Here is a 21,223-nt window from a genome sequence, read left to right as displayed (position 1 = left end):
GTTTGATGGAGGACTGGGTCTGTGGTTTGTATGTGGAGGTCATTTTGTTTAACTTGGTCTGTGGAAGAAGGTTTGCTGTATGGCTTACTTATGATGTGTGTTCCAGTATCTTTTCTTTTGAGACCAGATGGCTTATGATGATGTAATTGAAGGCTTGGAGCAAGAGGTCTTTTTGGTGATGCAAGGCCTGACATTAGGTCAGTAGTTTACAGGCATGGCTTCTAGTTTTGAATCCATGCCAGTAAAATATTGGAAAAAGCAGTGAAATCTGGTACTTTCACCTTTTGTAATAAATACCTAAAAGAGCAAACACTTGAGAAAAGCAGTTAAAAGTATATGAGAGCTGTCCAGTTATTTCTAAATTGTTATTAAAGCAAATAGATAGATAACTTCCATGTTACAAAATAATACTGAGAATTGTACATACATTTTTCCCCTACTATTTTTGTCCCTTCCAGAATAGCAACAAATGGCCGGTATTGTTTTCAGAGAAAGGTAGCAACCATAGGCAGTGTAGTCTGGATTGTAGAATTCTCTGAGGATCTTGCTTATTTCCTTGAATGGGCATTTAGTTTTGAAGTTCCACTCCGAGATGAGTCATTTTCCCTTCGTGGATTTTGAGATCATGGTATGTGACTGGAGGCGTATTTTGTCATGATAGGGGTTAGATTTCTTCCACTGTGGTTGGGAATCTTTTTTTTTTCGACTTCTATATTTCTTTGCTATGGGCTCCCTGGTCAGTAGAAAGGGTGCGTGGAAGTCTTGTAAGGTATCAGTCTGTTTCGAGTCAAACATTATTTGTGTTTATTTTGTTAACAAATTCTCCCTTACTTGATTGATTGTGTTGTTATTATGTAAATTACATTTTGCCCAGGTCAGTATTCTTCTAATATGAATTGTGTGTTTGGTAATGTAATTTAATCAAGGTCATCATTGTTCAGTGGCCTAAAACAGATAGAGTGTTTCAAGTTTATGACAAGTGATTATTCTACTCAGAGAGCCGTGGTCCATTGCGTGTAGGGAACCGGATTCCTAGAAACAGTGGAACGTATAAATCGTCTTAGCAAACGTCATAACATTCATAATTTGAAGGGTAAGACAAAATGTGGAACAAAAGATTGGCGTGAAAGAACATAGAAGATTGGCTATGGTCTTCCATCTCTAACTCATTTAGGACATGCTTTGCCTTTTTTTGTGCGTATTGGACCACAGGACTAATACATAGAGTAATTACGCTTTGACTAAGGAAACTACCTTTGAAACAGAGGCAGCTTCTGCTGAGAATAAGGGAGGATTCTGTCTCTGAGCAAGAGATCATATGAGTGTCTGCCGGCTGATAATTCCTCACAAATCCCTTTCTTGATCATGTCCCCTGGTTGCTGTGATATTGATGTGGGTATCTGGAAAGGTCCTGATGAAGGTGGTCTAACTACACTTCTTATACCACCGAAACGTGCATCGACCTTATGCTGAGCCTAGTGCTCTGAATATAAAAACCTATCTGGTCGCATAGGTTTTATTTGCCACACCTAATCTCTACCTTGTGGAGAAGCGTGGCTCAATGGTTAGAGCGGCAGACCCTGATGCAGAGGTCTGGACTGGGACCAGGGTTCAATTCCTGCCTCGGCGGCTCTTGGACTCAATCTCTCCGGACCTGATAATTCTCACCTCGGTGCCTAGTCTAATCATGGGTCCCACTCTGTGACTCTGGGCAATAGCTTGCTTAATCTCCACAACGGCCCCAGCAGCGCTTGGATGCCTGGCTTCACCTTGGGGGTGCCCAGGAGTGGACATTTCACATGGAAAAAGCCAGGAAGGGTTCCACAGCGGTATGAGTGCAGCGCCAGGACGCCCCGTCACGTGGGCAGCTGTGCGCTTTACAAATACAGCACATTTTACATGCTGGCTGTATGAAGTTGTGTGAAAGTATGTATGTGTCTGAACGGCTGTGGTATGGTTGTATTTATTAAAGACAGTCCAGGGGCTGTTGTTTTTCTATTGAATGGATTTGTATATATAACATTGTATGTAATGATTGTGATAATTTTGCTTTTTGTATGAACTTTTATATTAAGTTTTTTCATGAAGAAAAGATATACATAAAAAGATAAAGAATATTGAAATGTTATAAAATATATGAAGCAATGAAATAATAAAAATAATGAAAACATTTTTATGTCAAGTGTCACTGTTGTGATTGGATGTATGAGATAATTTGAGAAGAACAATGGTTTGATGTTAGGAATAGATAGGCTATGAGGGAGCATATTCAGTTGTATGCTGGAGAGCACAGCCTAGTCTTTTGAGGAAGAGAAACCAATGTCCGACCCCTAAATCTGGTGTGCTTTTCCTATCACACCATTTCATTTCTTCACTATGGCTCGAGTCACATTGCTATACTTGTACCAAAGTTCAACTTAGGTACACTAACAAATGCATTCGAAATATATTATGCTCAAGGAAGCAGTATTAGACCGGCTAATAACATCTGGCATCACAGGCATAGCTCTGGAGTGGATAAAGAACTTTTTAAGTGACAGGAGACAAGTGGTGACCCTGGGGGAATTCTGTTCCAGTGAAAAATCATTGCTGACGGGAGTTCCTCAGGGTTCAAGCTTGAGCCCGACACTGTTTAATGTTTACACCGCACCTCTGATAAAGTTGATATCGTCATTTGGCATAGATGTAATAGCCTATGCCGACGATACACAACTGATCCTGGTAATGGATAAGGATAACCAGGTCTGGGAGGAAAAACTCAAAGGTTGCCTAACGGCCACTTTTGAATGGATGCGGATAAATCACCTAAAATGCAACACTGGTAAAACTGAGATCATGCCAATAGGCCCAAAAAATGATTTCATCCCCAGACTATGGTGGCCAGAAAAGGCAGAAATACCGCCTCATACTACCAGCTTGGCCCACAATCTGGGGGTGCACTTCGACGCTGACCTGTCCTTCAGACAACAAGCGGCTAGAGTGGCAGGCATGTGCTTTGGGGTGATAAAGGGGCTGAGGAAGTTATTTGACCTGTTGCCCTTTGAAGCAAGAAAAACAGTTACGGTTGCATTAGTAACATCACGCATTGACTACTGTAACAGCCTCTATGCTGGCACCAATAAAGTAGTCACACATAAACTTCAGATGGTGCAACATGCAGCAGCAAGGCTGGTTCTGAAATGGCCGAAAAGATCATCAGCAACCAAAGCCCTCAATGCATTACACTGGCTGCCCATAACAAAAAGGGTCCTGTTTAAAGTACTAATAATTACTTTTCGAGCTGTTCATGACCTAGGTCCACTATACCTAAGGAAAAAATTTCAGAGATACTGCCCAACTCGAGCATTACGATCCTCAACGGCCAAACTGCTTACCGTCCCAGGGTTCAGACTCAAAACCCGAGGGGGCAAGTCCCTGGCGGTATTGGGTGCAAAAGCGTGGAATACTCTACCCCACATCTGAGAGCATTGGACAAGGAAACAGATTTCCGTAAACACCTAAAAACCTGGATTTTTAATCTCCAAGACACAACTGCTAGAAGCCTAGTGTGATTCTGGATCTGGTCAAGTAAGCAGAGAGGCAACCTGACACCTGGTTGACCTTACATGGGCGCCTAGATGCTCCTTGGAGCTACTGTTGCGCGATACAAATTGGCAATTACATTACATTACATTACATAGTGTGGAGGACCACCCCCAAAATTAATTTGGATTAGGAAAATTAGTTCCTTCACAGAGATAATATTTTTGTCATAAATGCACATTGACCAATGCAAATGTTCCACTTGTGGAAGTTCTGCATGCATTAATTTTACACAATTAAATATTTCTGGAATACTGCAACATAGTTTTCCAGGTGTATTCATGTACTTCTCTAAGAATTTCACAAAAGTCGGAAGAGAGCTCCACTTGGGACTCAATAAAAACATTTTGATAATGTATACATTGGGATGCAGTGTATAGTTTGACTGAACGAAGAGTAAAACATGTAGTGAATGCTTGTTTCACATTTGACTTGATGGCATGAGTCATAAAAAAAAGACTCCCTTAATTGATCTGCAGTGAGTGTGCAGTATTTTGATTTTTGTTTTCAACTTGTAAAATATACTCATCGGCTGATGACATCATGTAATATTGGTGTAATAACCATTGTCAAGCAAGCAATGATCATTTCATTTGAATTCTAACTGCACCATACATACACCTTGTGTTCTGTATGTCTGTTTTTCAGGCCCACCATTTTACGTCCCTGATTCTGCAATTGAAAAGTTATATGGTGAGTTGTTTTCTTAATTCTTATTGTACATTGTTTGGATGAGGGATTATTTGCCATTTCACACCAGAAAAGCCTGAAATATCATTATATTCAAATAAGTGGTCTGCAGCTTTGTTTTAATGATTGTTTCGGTTATGCTTGTAGCCAATAATAAGGTTTTCAGAGTGTATATTACAAACCCTCATCATATATAAATGCATTTATCTATTGTGATCCAGATGTAAAGCCAAACATTTAAGTTATGCAGTTTTCTGTCATGTAGCCTGTAGGAGGCAGGGCCCTTTACGTCTTGAAAATCAGACAACAGTGACATAGGAATAGGTACTGGTTCAGAGGCTTGATACAGTTAGAAGACCTGTTGGCCCTCACCATACAAAACAGTTTAATATTAACATCATGAAAGCAGGGAGCCTATAAAGGCAGAGTAACAAAAGATTAAGCACTGTGTTATTTGGTTTTGCCTCGTCGTATTGAAAAGGTTTCCTCTTCAGACAGTGTAAACATGTTGAATCACTTTCTAAAAAGGTAACAGATTCACACAAGTATTATATTCCTTCCTTCTTTTACAAGGAGCATATCCGACATGAGGGTGTATACAGTAGACCGTTGGTTTTGAGCAATATTGTTATTAACATAGCTCTCATGAAAATATAGTTTACAGATTGTCCTTTATAAGTGCAAAGTAGTCAAGAGCCTTAGACCTCTCTCCTTGCTCAGGCACTGGTTACATCTATACCCAAGCCTGGCCATGACAAGCTAGTCCTGGCTAATTACAGACCTCTCTCCTTGCTCTCCACCGAATATAAGATCCTTAGTAAAGGTCTGGCCAATCGTATACAATCCCACCTTCCCACACTTATACATCAAGACCAATGTGGCTTCCTTCCCGGGCGTAGCACATCGCTGAATACGCGTAGACTACATGCTTTAATGACGGCCACTCTACGGGAGTTTCCACGGGCAGGGTGTTTAGTGCTTGATCTGAAACAAGCATTTGATTCTTTATCCTGGGCATTTACGTTCGAGTCTCTGAAACGCTTTGGCTTCCCAGATACCTTTTTAAGATGGGTTTGTTTATTATATACTAATCCCACAGCTAGGGTGCGCACGGGCCGACACATTTCAGAACGTTACATCATACATAGAGGTACACGACAGGGCTGCCCCCTGTCCCCGATTTTATTCGGCCTGGCCCTTGAACCCCTGGCCCTGGCCCTCCATAGCAGAGCAGACCGTGAGGGCATCCCTATAGATGGGACACAACACTTGATATCTGTCTATGTGGACGACATTCTTTTGTACCTACGTGACTTGAGGGCTGATCACACTTCGATTTTTGCCATCTTTGAGAGGTTCGAGCTCTTGTCAGGCCTAGCGATCAACCCGCAAAAATCAATTGGTTTCTTCTTTAGAGAGGGCCCACATTCTTCCCATATACGATTTGGTACATATCCGATCCCGGTGGCCCAGACCACTTTTAAATATCTGGGTATACAGGTGTATAGGTCACCGGAAGACCAAATAGATGGCAATATCCAACGCACTATAACACGGCTTCGCAGTAGTGTAGGGTTCTGGACTTCCTCACCCTTGTCAGTTATGGGCAGAATTACTATCTCCAAAATGATTATGCTTCCTCGCCTTCTATATTATTTTGTGAATTTACCAGTGATCCTTCCCCAAAATATTTTTCATACACTGAATACTATTCTGATCAGCCTTATCTGGGGTACCGGTCGGAGACAGATTAGCCTTCGTAAACTCCAATTAGGGACTAGGTTGGGTGGCTTCGGGGTTCCTGATTTCCGGGGCTACTACTATGCTAGCAAACTTCAGTGGCTTTCTTATTGTACCACGGGCAGGAACCTCCACGAGATCGGCTTCAAAAGCGAATGACTTGACCGAGGAGAACTCCACTCCTTGCTACTGCCCAAAGCCCGGATACCCCCGACTGCTCCCCTCTACTGCGTACTGCCTTGTTGTGCTGGAGGAAGGCCCTCTCTTATACTTCTGCAGTACCACCCTACGCGGCGAATATTCCTTTATTAGGCATCCCTACACCACAAGGCAGTCTCACGTGGCATACACTTCGCCATTGGAGAGATAACGGGATAGAGGAGGTTGGAGCCTTTTTCGGGGATGAGACCTTACTTGATCACAAATCCTTTATGCAGATCACAGGTGCTCCCCCCCCGACTGAACCTATTGCATGCCACTGTAACACATTACATTAGGAGTACATGGGCACCACAAAGGCTCAAACCTACACAACACGAACTTGTCCATTTGCTGTACTATATGGGAACGGGTGGACATCTTGTACGCTGGCTATACACCGGAGTTAGCGAACACGCAGCAATCTCGCTCATGACCCTTAGAACATGTTGAGCAGAAGACTCTGATACTGAATTGACGGATACGGCATGGCAGCTTATATTAGAGCATCCTAAAAGAGTATCACGTAATGCCAGGTTTAAATTTATCCAGGCAATGGTGCTCCATAGAGCATATCTCACTCCCAAGAAGATACATCGTATGTTCCCAGACTCCCCCCATTGCTGCCCTCGCTGTAAAGGGGATGAAGCAGACTTTATACATATGTTGTGGTCTTGCACACGGCTGCGGGGCTACTGGGCCGAAATATGTAAAGTGCTCAATACTGTGACACAGTTGCCGTTTCCGGTTGAAGCCTTATCTTGCCTGGTAGGATTACGTAAAAGATCAGGGAAACAGAAAGTTAAGTCAAAATGTCTAGACCTTGCTCTCATTTTGGCGGTCAGGGTAATAACGATGAGATGGGAGTCCCCTAGGTCCCCTATGGTGACTACATGACAGACAGATCTAGTACAGTGGGGACGAGCGGAGGGAGCGGCCCTCAGGAGGGAGGAGTAGAGAAGCCACCGAAAACAAAGCAAAGCGTTAGAGTGGGAAGCCATGTTGCTGGAACTGGAAGGGCTTGACTTGGTCCCATCTCAGGTGGCGCGGTAGCAATAACATGCACGATCTAGAGGATCCCATCTAGAGGTGGGTCCCTGTCAGCACGAAGTGGTGCGAGATACTTGCTCCCATGCTCTGCAGACTGACAGCCTCTATTGACTGCCCAGGGGAAGCTAACTCATTGACAATGGATCGACCAGGAGTGGGTGGGAATGGGAGGAGGGATTGTTGGGGTGGGAGTTTATTAAGTTTCAAGATGATAACTGATCTCTTATATCTGAATTGCGTTGAATCATCTACTCAATGATAAACCAACATATGTCTGGGACGATTAACCTGCCCTTTAATAAGTTTATTTGTAAAATGTACGGGATGAAGATATCCAACTTATGTAATGAAAGGGGAAAAATTCAAAACAGACTGTGATGATTGTATATATCTGTGTATGATCATGATTCATCTGCAGTCGTTAATAAAGAGATTTTAAAAAAAAGTAGTCAAGAGCCTTCATGTCCGTTGCTCTAAAATGAGTGCATAGATGTAGCTGTTGTTATTCCTATAAATGCCGATGATAAATGGCCAACATAACGTGATAAAAATATTATTCCTGTCTTGTTCAATATACTTTCTCACAAACATGATTGGTCTGCACCTTCATGAGGCTGTTTTGCAGATTAAGCACTTGTGCCGACTTGCAGAATGATGCCACAATCTGCCTTGCAGCTGCCAGCAGTTGTGAACTCAGCCCCCTCTCCCTTAAAGATAGTGGAAATACCAAATTTACATGGGCTTCAAGGATAACACTGGCCAGCTCGGCAATATCACATCCAAGAGCATACAGTTTTCTAGGGTAACACTGTCTACAGAGATTTGATCAAGATCTTCAAATATGTAAGAATATGTCAGGAACTCTCCAATTCAGACACGTTTTTCTCTTTTTAAGTCGTTTAGATCTTTACCTGATCTTTTACAACATTAGGAAGAAAATTGTAATCCTGTTCTCTGCTTTTCATTTACCTTTATTTTTTTTAAACAAACTTTATTAGGTTTATAATTTCAATCTATAATAATACAATATGTAGTTTAAGCACCCCCCTCCCTCCAACATTTCCAGGTCAATTGCTTATGGATAATTAGTACACTTCTTCGTTCCCCCTCTAGCCCGGTCTGAAAAGGCCATACTCGAGGGACCAGGGGCACATTGTCATATATCCAACACATCCCATTATAATCTACATCAATAATCCCAATAAATTTAAACTAAACTAACTACCCCCTCTCCCTCCCTCCAGGCATGTCACATCCATTACGCTCCTAGAACTATCAAGCCCCAATAAAAGTGCGTTGTCAGTAGATCCCAAGTCGTAAACAATTCAAATGTATGCAGAACAGCATTCCGATCTCATTCAACCTATACTCATAAAATATGGTCGAGCAAGTGCGCCTGCAAGCTGCAAGGAGCTTATTCCATTTTGGGGGCACCCAATACTACATCATCATCGCTCATAGCGTCGTGGCTCCTCAACAATCCCACCAAGTGTTCCCATGCTGTAGCCGCCTCTAGTGCTCTCTCGTTCCCAACCCTTCTAGCTAATTGTACTCTAATTGTGCCATCACATTCCGCCCATTTGACAAAGTCGCTTTTCCACCATTCTAAGCTCGAGGGCCCAGTCGCCTTCCAATGCATCGTAATTTCCCTCTTGGCCAGCACCAGTCCCATGTCTATAAACCTGCTGGTGATCTTAGTTCTAGCAGTGTGGGGGAACCCATGCAATAAATAAGTACCTAGTGATAGCTCCAACTCTCTTTCCGTCACCTCTTTCAATAATGCTAATACATCAGACCAATAGCCAGTCAGTAGCGGGCATCCCCACAGCATGTGAGGGAAATCCACCCCCTCCCTTTGACACCTTGGGCATTCATCAGAGTCCGTATTAAAGTATGCCTTAATGTTTGCCGTCATGAGGTAGGTGCGGTGTAGAATGTAAAAGTGAAGCAGCTGAAAGCGGGAGTTCTGTAGTAGGGGATCTCTGTGTACAGTCATAATCTAGTGAATAGTCCCGCCCATGTGCGTGGACCCCGGAGCAATCAAAAATAATCTCTTAAACTGTCTTCTTTGCAGTTCTGCATAGACACTTAAGAGAAAATCAAGACAAATAATGCAACCTAACACTTCTAAGGCTACAAAGGCCACCACTTCATCTAAACAGTGAAAAGGATAGCCAACATTGTCAGATTTTACACATTTTTTACCAAGTTTCCTTCTTAGAGAAAACTCCCCTTCACCAAAATCCTTGAAATGATAGAGAGGAAGAGTTGGACAGACAAGCCCCCATAAGCTGCCATTATGTGTCTGGAAAAGGGATACCGTGCCTTTAAGGAACTCTCCAGAGACCCTCGGTATCCCAGGATGCACAGCCAAAGTCCTTTTACTTTCAGTTCTTTTTTCCGGTTCCTGCTAGCAGGACCCTGGAGCATTGAGCTCTCCCTTTTTGGGTATTTCTTCAATTTTTGACACTTTTCAAGTGTTTTGAGTGTTTCACTCGACGTCTGGGGTCTTCCTCTTCCTTTTGCTGTGTTTTTTAGCCAGTTTTGCCCACTCTGTCTGTTGAATATGCCAGCTTTATTCGATAAGTGCCCTGAGTGTGCCAGGAAGAAGGCTAGATCTGACCCCCACAGAGTATGTATACTCTGTCTCCCTTCCTCCCATGTCCCTGAAGCCTGTGAGATTTGTCACCCTGCATGACAGGGAGAAGATTTGTCTCCAAGGCCTGGAGCAGAGGAGACATCAGGAACCAGGTGGGTCTGGGCATGGAGGGACAAAGTCATCGTCCTCTGCCCGTTCTTCGCCCTCTGGGGGGCTCCCCAGTCAAGAAAAGGCCCAGAAAAGGCACCAGTCCCGGTCGACGTCGATGGCTTCGGCATCGACAGGGATGACCACTATCTGTTCCCCGTCGACCCAGGGCTCTGGGTCAAAGCATCGTCAACATTCGACGTCGAGGGGAAGGACGTCAAGACCTCGGACGAGGTCGACATCGAGGACTTCACCGGCGTCGACACATCATTGACGTCGAGATGAGTCCAGGAGACACCGCCGTTCACCATCGACGTCGAGGAGAAGAGAGTCGACGTCGAGGAGTTCATCGACGTCTAGACGATCGATGTCGAGAAGCAGAAAGGCGAAGAGGTTGACTTTGAGGAAGGAAAAGTCGACGTCGAGGAGGCGTTCAAGGGCCAGAACGGTGTCCTCTGCCTCAGTAGTCAGCCTATCTTCTGCATCTACGAGTCCCCGGTCGCAGCGGCACTGGCGCTCGGCTGAAAAGAGGTCTGCCTCCAGAGCATCCTCGTCAAGACCTGCGCAGAAGAAGAGGAGAGTGGTCAGGTCTTCGGAATCCGAATATTCTAGGACCTATTCGCCTTCTAGGCCCAGGACGCCCACGCCTCCACCATTGCCTCCGAGGAAGCCTCCTCCGCTACCTCCCTTGCCTCCTCCTCCAACTTTTCCGCCTCCTCCTCCTCCTCCGCCTCCGCCTCCACCGCTTTCTCCTCCATCGCTGCCGCACCTTCGGTCACCGCCTAAGAGGCCTCCACAGCCTAGGACTCCGTTTCTGCCTCCGCAGCTCCCACCTCCTGTAAGGCCAGTGGATCGCCCGAGGCCTAGGAGGTCTAGATCACGATCCAGAGGGAGACATAGATCACGGAGTGACCGTGGGTCTTCGACACGGTCCCGTCATCGTCACCGGAGGGATAGGTCATGGTCCCGTCATATGGACTCTTCAAGTGGCCGGAGATATTCTCCCACCTTGTCGGATTCCCCCCTTACAAGGGTGTCACCGGTGGATGACATCGTAACATTTCAGGAGGTGCTATTGAGAGGGGCAGCAAAGTTGGGGATCACTTTGAAGGTACCCACTTCTTCTACATCGGTGATATTTGAAACCCTACACAAGCGGCATTTGTCTCGCCCCTTGTTGCCCCTGGTGCCAGGACTGGAGGAACCGGCTATGGAGCTTTTTCTGACTCCGGCCTCAGTGAAATCAACTCCGTCCCGGCTGCAGAAAAAGTACAGACCCCAGGATTCTGATCCGGCGTTCCTGAGATCAGATCCGGTACCGGATTCTGTTATCGTAACTGCGGCCAAGAAGCAGCATGCTACTGACCCGTCTTCTACGGTGCCTCCGGATAAGGAAAGCCGTCAGATGGACTCAGCTGGACGGAAAGTCTGCGGGATAGCGGACACCTCCATGAAAGCGGCAAGTGCCATGGCGCTCTTGGGTCGCTACGACCGCTCTCTGTGGGAGTCCCTGCAGCAATTCCTGGAGCTACTCCCAAGGGATAGGAGAGAAGACTTCCAGGAGATTTTGAATGAGGGTATGATGGTCTCCAACCAGGTCATCAGCTCTGCGGTGGACGCATCTCTCTCCTGGCGGCTCTTGGTTACTGCCATGGTATCAACAGAGAGTCGCTAATTTACCATTCTCTGGCTCGACTTTCTTTGAGTCACATGCGGATGAGGAGATGGCCCGCATGAAGGCAGAGGTAGAGACACTTAAAGCCGTTGGTTTGGAGAAACCAAAGAAGCAGAAGAAGTCCTTCCGTCCGTTCCAGAGGCGTATGGTTCGCAAAGACGAGGGCAGAGTCGTCAAGCTGGTCAACAGCAACAACGGCAGCAGTACCAGCAAAATGCCGCCTGTGCGGAATGCACGAGGAAAATATTACACACCTCATAACCATCTGCAAAGAGCTGCAGCAAGACCGGAAGAACCTACTGAGACCCTTATTTCTAAACAAACGAATCAGGTCCTGCAGAGAAGCAGTTTTGAGCTGCTTTAGAGGAGACGACGTGCAAATGGCCTGCCGACTGGTAAAATATCTTGGATTGGCAGAAACCAGGCTCAAAACGACGAGAGCACAAGCGGACACTGACATCACCTATACAACATCATCCGCCTCCAGCCCTCAGATCGGGCAAGAGACCCATACTGACCAAGAACACTAAAGTACTTTCCCCAAGAAGTACTAACACTCTGGGAGATGCCGGTCCAAAGGGGAGCGGAGGGGATAGAATAACCCACTTGCCGAAAGCAAGCGCTCGGACATATACACAATTTTGAATCTAAAACAGAAATTTACCTGTACTTAATGCTGGATGATTATTGTCCCATTTTTAATGGTCTCAGACCGACCTTTTTAACCGTTTTCCTTTAACCGACCACTTTCTTTTACTACTAATAGCTATTTGTAATGGTTTTTATTAACTGTACAATAAAGCATTTACTTACTAATTTACTTACAGCTGCAGCCATTCCAGAAGCGCCAAAGGGGCAGAGGCGGACAGCAGTCCTCCTCGGCAAACAAGGGCCCAGCCGGGCCTAAGCCCTGAGGTGTTACTTCCCCCTCTTCCGTTAGCCCCTCCGGTGGGGGGAAGCATACAGAATTACTTGGCAGAGTGGAGAAAAATTACTCAGGACAAGTGGGTGCTGAATATTGTTTGCAATGGATACAGTCTTCGTTTCGTCAGCCCACCTCCAGAGATTCCACCGGTTTGCTCGCAGTTCCAGCTGCGCGAGCTCCAAGCGGAGGCCGATACTCTGTTAAGAAAAAGGGCGATAGAAGACGTCCCTTTGTCTCAAAGGGGAAAGGGTCTTTACTCTCGGTTCTTCCTGGTGCGCAAGAAGGACAAGAATGAGTTCAGGCCCATTCTGGATTTGCGACAAGCAAACAAATGGATTCGCAGGGAGAAGTTTCGCATGCTGTCTCTGCACCAGATTTATCCTCAGCTACAAAGAGGAGACTGGCTTTGCGCTATAGATCTGCAAGATGCGTACTTCCATGTGCCCATTGCACAGAAACATCGGAAGTTCCTGTGATTTCTGGTCGGCACAAATCACTATCAGTACACCGTACTACCGTTTGGACTGAAGTCTGCGCCCAGGACCTTTTCGAAGTGCATGGCAGTGGTAGCGGCTCACCTGAGAAAGAACAAGGTGTTTGTCTACCCGTACCTGGACGACTGGTTGATCAAAGCCTCCACCTTCCAGGAAGTGCAATTGCACTTCAACAGGACGGCCGTTCTGTTGAACCAGCTGGGGTTGCACATAAACATGTCCAAGTCTGTTCTGACTCCTGTCCAGTGCCTACAGTACTTGGGAGCCTCCATCGATACTCTTTCAGCAAGCGTGTCTCCTTCGGAGGAGCGATGCTTATCGATCCTTCGGAAGGCTCAGGCTCTCATGGCTGTTCCATCTACGACAATGAGGACGGTGTCTTCTCTACTGGGTTCGATGGCCTCTTGCATCTTCCTCACGCACGTCTCCACATGAGGTCGCTGCAGGAATGTCTGGAGGATCAGTGGGACCAGAAGCGGGGGAGCTGGGATGACAGGATCCGACTGTCCCTTCACGCTCAACAGTCCCTGAGATGGTGGTGCTCAGCAGAGAACCTCCTCAAAGGGGTTCCATTCCACAAGGACATTCCCATTCAGACTATCATTACGGATGCTTCTCTCCGCAGCTGGGGAGCGCATTCAGGCCATCTACAGATCCAGGGAACGTGGTACCCGGCGGAATCCACGTATCACATCAATTTCCTGGAACTCAGAGCTGTTCACTTGGCACTGAAGGCCTTTAATCCATCCTTCCAGACCAACTCCTTGCTTGTACAGACGGACAATACGACCACAATGTATTACCTCAACAAGCAGGGGGGCTCGAGATCGCGCACACTGTCACAAAAAGCGCAGGCGATCTGGCCCTGGCTGCTAGCCAGAGGACTGACGATAACGGCTACCCATCTGCCAGGTGTGAAGAATGCTCAGGCGGACGCACTCAGCAGGCTGGTGCAAGAAAACCACAAGTGAGTTCTAAACGACGAAGTGCTAGGAAACATCTTCGACAGATGGGGCACTCTGGACGTGGATCTGTTCGCCACCGCCGAAAACAGAAAATGCCGAGACTTCGCCTCCAGGTATTACCAACCGGGGACAGCTTTCTGTACGCTTTTCCACCCATTCCCCTGATTCCGGCGGTACTCATCAGCTGTCTCAGTCCAGAGCACGGATGATCCTCAGTGCTCCGGAGTGGCCCCGACAGTGGTGGTTCACGGACCTGCTTCACCGGTCTTTCCTTCCCCACATGCGGCTGCCGTGTCAGCCGGACATTCTCACGAAGTTTGGGAGGCAGATGGTGCACCCCAACCTCTCATCGTTGAGTTTGGCGGCATGGCTCCTGAGATAGTGCAATATGGACATCTGAATCTTCCTGACGATTGCATGTCTATACTTAAGGAGGCTAAGAGACCTTCCACTAGGACTTCCTATGCCTACAAGTGGAAGAGGTTCTGCATCTGGTGCACTTCCAAGAATTATGACCCGACAACCTGCAAGGAAGATGTCATTCTTCCGTACCTTTTGCATTTGGCTCAGTCTGGCCTTAATTTTCATTCTATTAAGGTTCACCTTGCAGCATTAACTGTGTATAGGAAATGCCCTTCACAGACATCCTTCTTCCAGATCCCTGTGATTAAAGATTTTTTAGAAGGATTGAAGAAAGTGTTTCCTCCTGTTCGGCGTCCTTCGCCATCTTGGGGGGAAACATCCTTTACGACGCAACTTTTACCATGCAGTACCTTTACAACGCAGGATTTACAATGCAAGTCATTACAGCGACTTGCGCTGGAGGGCGCTGTAGGATAGGGAATAGTTTAATTTACTATTCAAAACCATCCCTACTATCCACGGGGACTGGAGTTGGAATAGTAAATTAAACAATTCCACTATCCAGTGCCCCCCAACGCAAGTCGTTGTAACAACTTGCATTGTAAAACCTGTGTTGTAAAGGCATGGTAAAAGCATGCGTTATAATGACATACATCCATCATGGGAGCTGAATGTGGTGCCGTCCAGGTTGATGAAGAAGCCTTTTGAACCTATCCATAAGGCTTCTCTGCAGTACTTGTCATGGAAGGCGGCCTTCCTTGTGGCCATTACATCGGCCCACAGGGTGAGTGAAATTCAGGCATTGTGTTGCCAAGAACCTTATACTGTATTTCATGCTGCTAAGATTGTGATGCGTACTCACCCTAAGTTCCTTCCTAAGGTGATTTCTGATTACCATGTCAATCAGACTATAACTTTGCCTACGTTTTTCCAGTATCCTTCCACTCCAGCAGAAAAGTCTCTCCATTCCCTGGATGTCAGAAGGGTGTTGAAATTCTACTTGGATAAGACCAAGGACGTTTGTAGGTCAGACCAATTGTTTGTCAATTATGGGTCGGTCAGGACTGGTCTTGCCACCTCGAAACAGTCCATCTCGAGGTGGATTGTGTCCTGTATACAGTTATGTTATCAGAAAGCTAACAGGACCTTAGGGGGTAAGCCTAAGGCTCAGAGGCAAAGCAGCTACAACAGTTTTGCTTCGTAATGTTCCCATTGCAGATATCTGCAGGGCTGCCACTTGGGAAGTCGGTCCACACCTTTGCTAAGCATTACTGTCTGGACTCTGATGCCAGAGCAGAGTCTCAGGTTACCCTCCTAGACTCTGTCTCTTTAGATAAAATAATTCCTAAAGTCACCTCAGGATCCTCTAGAGACCCAGCACCGCCACAGTTCCTCACTTCGGTCATTGATTCAATCCGTCCAGTCATTCTTGATGTTCTTAACACCTCAATCATCTCAAGCACAGTCCCGACATCTTGGAAATGTGCAATGGTCAGGGCCCTCTTAAAAAAGCCCAATCTAAACCAAAGCAACTTAGCTAATTTTCGCCCTATTTCCCTGTTACCCTGGATGAGCAAATTGCTCGAGAAGCACATTAACAACATCCTAGTGGATTACTTAGAATCCAACGATCTGCTATGTGCTTCCCAGACGGGATTTCGTCCCCAACATGGGACCGAGACAGCCTTGCTGGCAGTGACCGAAGAAACAAGAACTGTGCTGGACCGGGGAGGAAAAGCAGCCATCATATTATTAGATCTCAGCGCCGCGTTCGACACGGTTAACCATGCCACTTTATTACATCGACTCAATGGCATGGGAGTGTCGGGCGCGGCTTTGACATGGCTCACCTCCTTCCTGGACGAGCGCTTCTTTCAGGTCTTCGAAGGAAAGGTTGTATCCACCAAGCAGCCACTCAGTTGTGGGGTCCCCCAGGGCTCTGCCCTGAGCCCCACACTTTTTAATGTTTACATGAGGCCCCTAGCGGAGATAGTCCATCCATTTGGCGTCCGAATTGTCACCTATGCAGACGACACTCAGCTTGTGGTCTCATTGAACCACGCTGAGGGGTCGTCTAGCACTCTGAGCCCCTGTTTAGAGGCAGTGGCCAGATGGATGGAACTCTCCTGCCTCAGATTAAATGGGGAAAAAACTGAAATCATGCTACTGGGCAACCCCTCACCTACCATCCTGGCCCCTATCTGGCCTACGTGCCTAGGCCCCCCCTCCCCCTCCTCCCAAACCACAGATAAAAAGCTTGGGAGTTTGGCTAGATAAATCACTTGACTTCACTTTCCAGGCCACCAAAACCTCATCTACCTGTTTTGGGCTGATGAGAATGCTCCAAAAAGTTCTCCCTTTGCTTCCGTTCCAGGCGAGGAGAGTCATGGTTCAGGCCCTGATACTCTCTCGCCTGGATTACGGTAATGCTCTTTACCTGGGAGCTCCGGTGGCCGTGATCAACAAACTTCAGGTCACCCAAAACTGTGCAGCCCGACTGCTTTTCCAAATCCCACGCTGGCAGTCGGCCAAACCCGCCCTGAGGAAGCTACATTGGCTTCCTGTGGCCGCTAGGATACAGTTTAAAGCCATGTGTCTGGTCCAGAAAGCTATACGTAGAACAGGTCCAGCCATAATGTACCCTCTAGCCACTCCCCACCTCCCCCTCAGACCTCTCCGCTCCAGCTCGTTACATCTGGCCACCACTACTAAGATAAACAAAGCTCGCTGGGGTGGCCGCTCATTCTCACACAATGCTGCGAGAATATAGAATTCCCTTCCTCTTGCCCTTAGAGAGAATAACAATCTGCTGGCATTTAGAAAGCTTTTAAAAACTCATTTGTTCGGAAGAGCCTGTTAGCGCCCGATCCTCCCGCCTTTCTGATTCTAGCCAAAGCGCGGCGAGGCCTCAGGGTAGATTATGCGCTATATAAATATAATTTTCATTTAATTTCATTTCTTTTCAGGTTGGGCAGGCTTCATTGAGAAATCTGTTTGCACAATAGAGGTGTTGTCTGTTTTTTCTCCACCGCCGGATTGGTATGTTGGGATGGGCCTGCCATTCTATTCACTAGATTATGACTGTACACAGAGATCCCCTACTACAGAAGGAGTAGTTTCTTACCTGTAACTCCAGTTCTGTAGTAGGGGTATCTCTGTTATAGTCATAAGCGCCCGCCCTCCTCCCCGGTGGAGAAAATGGTACTGTAATGTATGCTACAGGCCTTGCTTTATACACCTTCAAAAGGAACTGAAAGTAAAAGGACTTTGGCTGTGCATCCTGGGATCCCGAGGGTCTCTGGAGAGTTCCTTAAAGGCACGGTATCCCTTTTCCAGACACATAATGGCAGCCTGTGGGGGCTTGTCTGTCCAACACTTCCTCTCTATCATTTCAAGGATTTTGGTGAAGGGGAGTTTCTCTATGAAGGAAACTTGGTAAAAAATGTGTCAAATCTGACATTGTTGGCTATCCTTTTCACTGTTTAGATGAAGTGGTGGCCTTTGTAGCCTTAGAAGTGTTAGGCTGCATTATTTGTCTTGATTTTCTCTTAAGTGTCTATGCAGGACTGCAAAGAAGACAGCTTTAGAGATTATTTTTGATTGCTCCGGGGTCCACGCACATGGGCGGGACTATTCACTAGATTATGACTATAACAGAGATACCCCTACCACAGAACTGGAGTTACAGGTAAGAAATTACTCCTTCCTGGTACTTTTCCACGCTCTCTCCACCACCTCCGCCCAGGCCTTGTCCGGAATCTCTTTACCCACATCTATTTCCCACTTACGCTTAAGTTCATCCAGAGGGGCCAACTTCTCAGCAGTTAGCCATTTATACAGGCATGTGATCGCCTTAAACTTCCCCGCTGCAGTTACTACATATTGACATCCCAACGAAACCCTAGGTTCCACTTGGCCCTCTTTCCAGTGCGCACGGATAGCCGGGGTAAGCGATGCATGGAGCAAAAAGTCTCCATCTCTCAGATCAAAACGCTCCTGCAAAGCACAAAAAGGTAGAAGGATCCCATCCTCATATAAATCTCCAATGACAGTCAGCCCCGTCACTCAGTGCTTGCCAAGACCCTCCGTGAGGTAGTGCCTCACACATTGAGAGCTGTATATCCGAGGTATACAGCACTTTCAAGCCCGCTTTCTTGAAACTGCGCCTCCAGCATTACTGCGCTGTTCACAGTTCTTCCGAGATAGCACCCAACCGGAGAGGAAGATCCAGGACTATATGATAGAGCTGTTGCTAGTCCGGAGCATCCTCTCCTCCCTCATCTGTACCTCACAGTCTCATTGCTACTCTCTGTGTCAACCATTGCAATTGAGCAGACAAATAATAGGCTTCAAAATCAAGTACCGCCCAGCCACCTTCTGACCGTGGACGAATCATCACTTTCAATGCAACACGCCTTCTTCCAGTACCCCACAAAAACCCAGTTTTCATAGATGTAAGTTGCTTAAATGTCTTCACTGGTATCCAAATCGGTAAGGTTCCAAAATATTACAGCAATCGGGGAAGGGCCACCATTTTAAGGAAAGACACCCGCCCAACAACCGATAGCGGCAACGTTCCCCTGAAATCAAAACTGCCCGCTAGAACCCGCACCGCTTTGCCTATGTTGCCCTCCAGTAAGTCCGATCTGGAATGATATATCTGGACCCCCAAATAGGGGAGGCCCTGCATTTCCACTTCACTCCCGCTACATCCTGCAAGTCTTACCTATGTCCCTCTGTGGGGAACAAACAGGATTTAGCCCAGTTAACTCTAAGGCCAGACATCTCCCCTAACTCATGCAACACTGCCTTTGCGCCCAGTAATTCCCTCTCTGTGTCTCCTAGGAACATAAGCAGGTCATCCGAATATAAAGCTATATGATGTATTCGACCCTGCACCTGTAGGCCGCGAAAATACCTCCCTGTCCTACATTTCGCTGCCACGGGCTCCATGGCCAATGCAAATAGAAGGGTTAACGGACATCTCTGTCTTGTGCCCCGGGTCACCCAACAAGCTTCTGATATTACTCCTCCTGGACGAACCCGCGCTGTAGAAGAGTTATAAAGTAAAGCCGTCCATGCTATGAAATCAGCTCACAGTCCAAACCGGGCCATGACGTGAAAGAGGTAGGGCCATTCCAATATACGCAGCAATCACCGTACGTTTAACTTAGTATTTCTAGTCGGGATGAAACCAGATTGATCATGATGGATTAAAGTAGTCATGTAGGGCATCAGACGGGTGGCCAAGATACGACTTAGTATCTTGTAGTCCGTGTTAAGCATGGACAGCGGCCGATATGCCATTCTGTCCCAGACCGGTTTACCAGGCTTCAAAAGCGTAACAATAACCGCCTCTCTTATAGACACAGGGAGGTGACCCAGGTGTCTCGCTCCATTATACAAAGTCACCAACTGCGGTGCTAACTGGTCAGCATAAGTGACATATAGCTCAATCGGGAGGCCGTCTGTTCCCGGTGTTTTGTTACGTGCCATATGTTTAAAAGCGGCCCGCACTTCCCGTAATCCTATATCCCTACCGAGCGCCTCAGCCTGATCGTCCCCTGGTTGCGGAAGTTGCAGCTCGCACGTGAACCCTTCAAGCTCATCTTCGGTCGTGACTGCCCTGCTCCTATATAATTCCTGATAATAATCACAGAACAACCCATTTATGCCTTCCTGAGTGAAGCAAGCATCCCCTTGGGCGTCACAAACCTCCAATATCGGCCAGCCCCTGCGCAACGTGTTAGCAAGCCATGCCAACAGGGCCCCCAACTTGTCCCCTTCGACATGAGCGCGTGCTATATACGCCTTGTGATGAAAACATCGTAGTCGCTCCACCTGTCCTGCCGGTGCCTCCCTTGCCTCTTCCAGGGCTCGCTGTTTATCCAGCTTGCCAGGACGATCTTGCTCAGCCGCCGTAAGCGTTGCTCAGCTTCATTTATCTCGCCCAATAGCACTTTACGCACCCCCACCATCTCGACTATGCAGCGCTCCCGAAGCACTACTTTAAATGCATCCCATTCCACATTCGACGTGGAAGCTGTTCCCACATTATCTCCAAAATAGTGGGTGATAGCAGTGCCCACTGTTTCTCTAAACACCGGATCCTCCAAAGCTTCTGGGCAAAGCCGCCAGTTAGGTATCCGGACCCGGGATCACGACCAGCGCATCCGGAGCAATACCGGAATATGATCCGAGAGCATTCTGGCAAGATATCCAGCTACAGAGTACACCGGTGTGCACAACAACGCGTCCAGGTGCACATGGAGATCGTGCAACGCAGAGAAATAAGAATAATCAAGGTCAGTCGGTTGTTGGGCCCTCCAAGTATCCACCAGGCCCCATTGGGCTTGCCAATTTTGCCTGACTTCCGCTATCTTATAAGTGGGAGCATTAGGAAGCGTGGGTGGGAACGATTCAAAGTCACATCGGTTATACCGTTAAAGTCCCCCCCATCAGCACCGACCCGGTGAGATAAGGCGCTAGCTTAGCAGATAACTTCGAGAAAAAGGCCAGCAGCTCCGTATTAGACGCATAGATACTGCCCAGGGTAATGTCCCGCCCGTCCAGCTTCCCAATGACCACTACAAATCTTCCCTCTGGATCAATAATCTTTTCTCTACACTGGAAAGGGACTCCCGCTTTCACCCAGATCAACACTCCTCGGGCAAAGGCAGAGTAAGCAGTATAATACAATTAGCCGCGCCAACACCGCTGTAACGCTGCCCCCTCCTGCGCTTGCAAATGGGTTTCCTGTAATAACGCAATATGAACTCCCAGTCGCACTAAATA

The 21,223-nt window shown here is 47.0% G+C and overlaps 1 long non-coding RNA gene across 1 annotated transcript in view; it reads left to right on the top strand.

Annotated features, from left to right (window-relative positions):
* The first annotated feature begins 4,226 nt into the window (after positions 1 to 4,226).
* Positions 4,227 to 21,223, top strand: part of LOC144829145 (uncharacterized) — a 28,310-nt gene continuing 11,313 nt past the window's right edge. Inside the window, exon 1 of the long non-coding RNA XR_013610599.1 lies at positions 4,227 to 4,275. This is a non-coding gene — a long non-coding RNA (uncharacterized LOC144829145). The remainder of the gene's footprint in view (positions 4,276 to 21,223) is intronic.

This window comes from Lissotriton helveticus, chromosome 4_1 (genome assembly GCF_964261635.1).
Source record: "Lissotriton helveticus chromosome 4_1, aLisHel1.1, whole genome shotgun sequence".
Classification (NCBI taxonomy): Eukaryota; Metazoa; Chordata; class Amphibia; order Caudata; family Salamandridae; genus Lissotriton; species Lissotriton helveticus.
The sequence above is the reverse complement of the archived record's forward strand: the minus strand, read 5'-3'. Positions and strand labels throughout refer to the sequence as shown.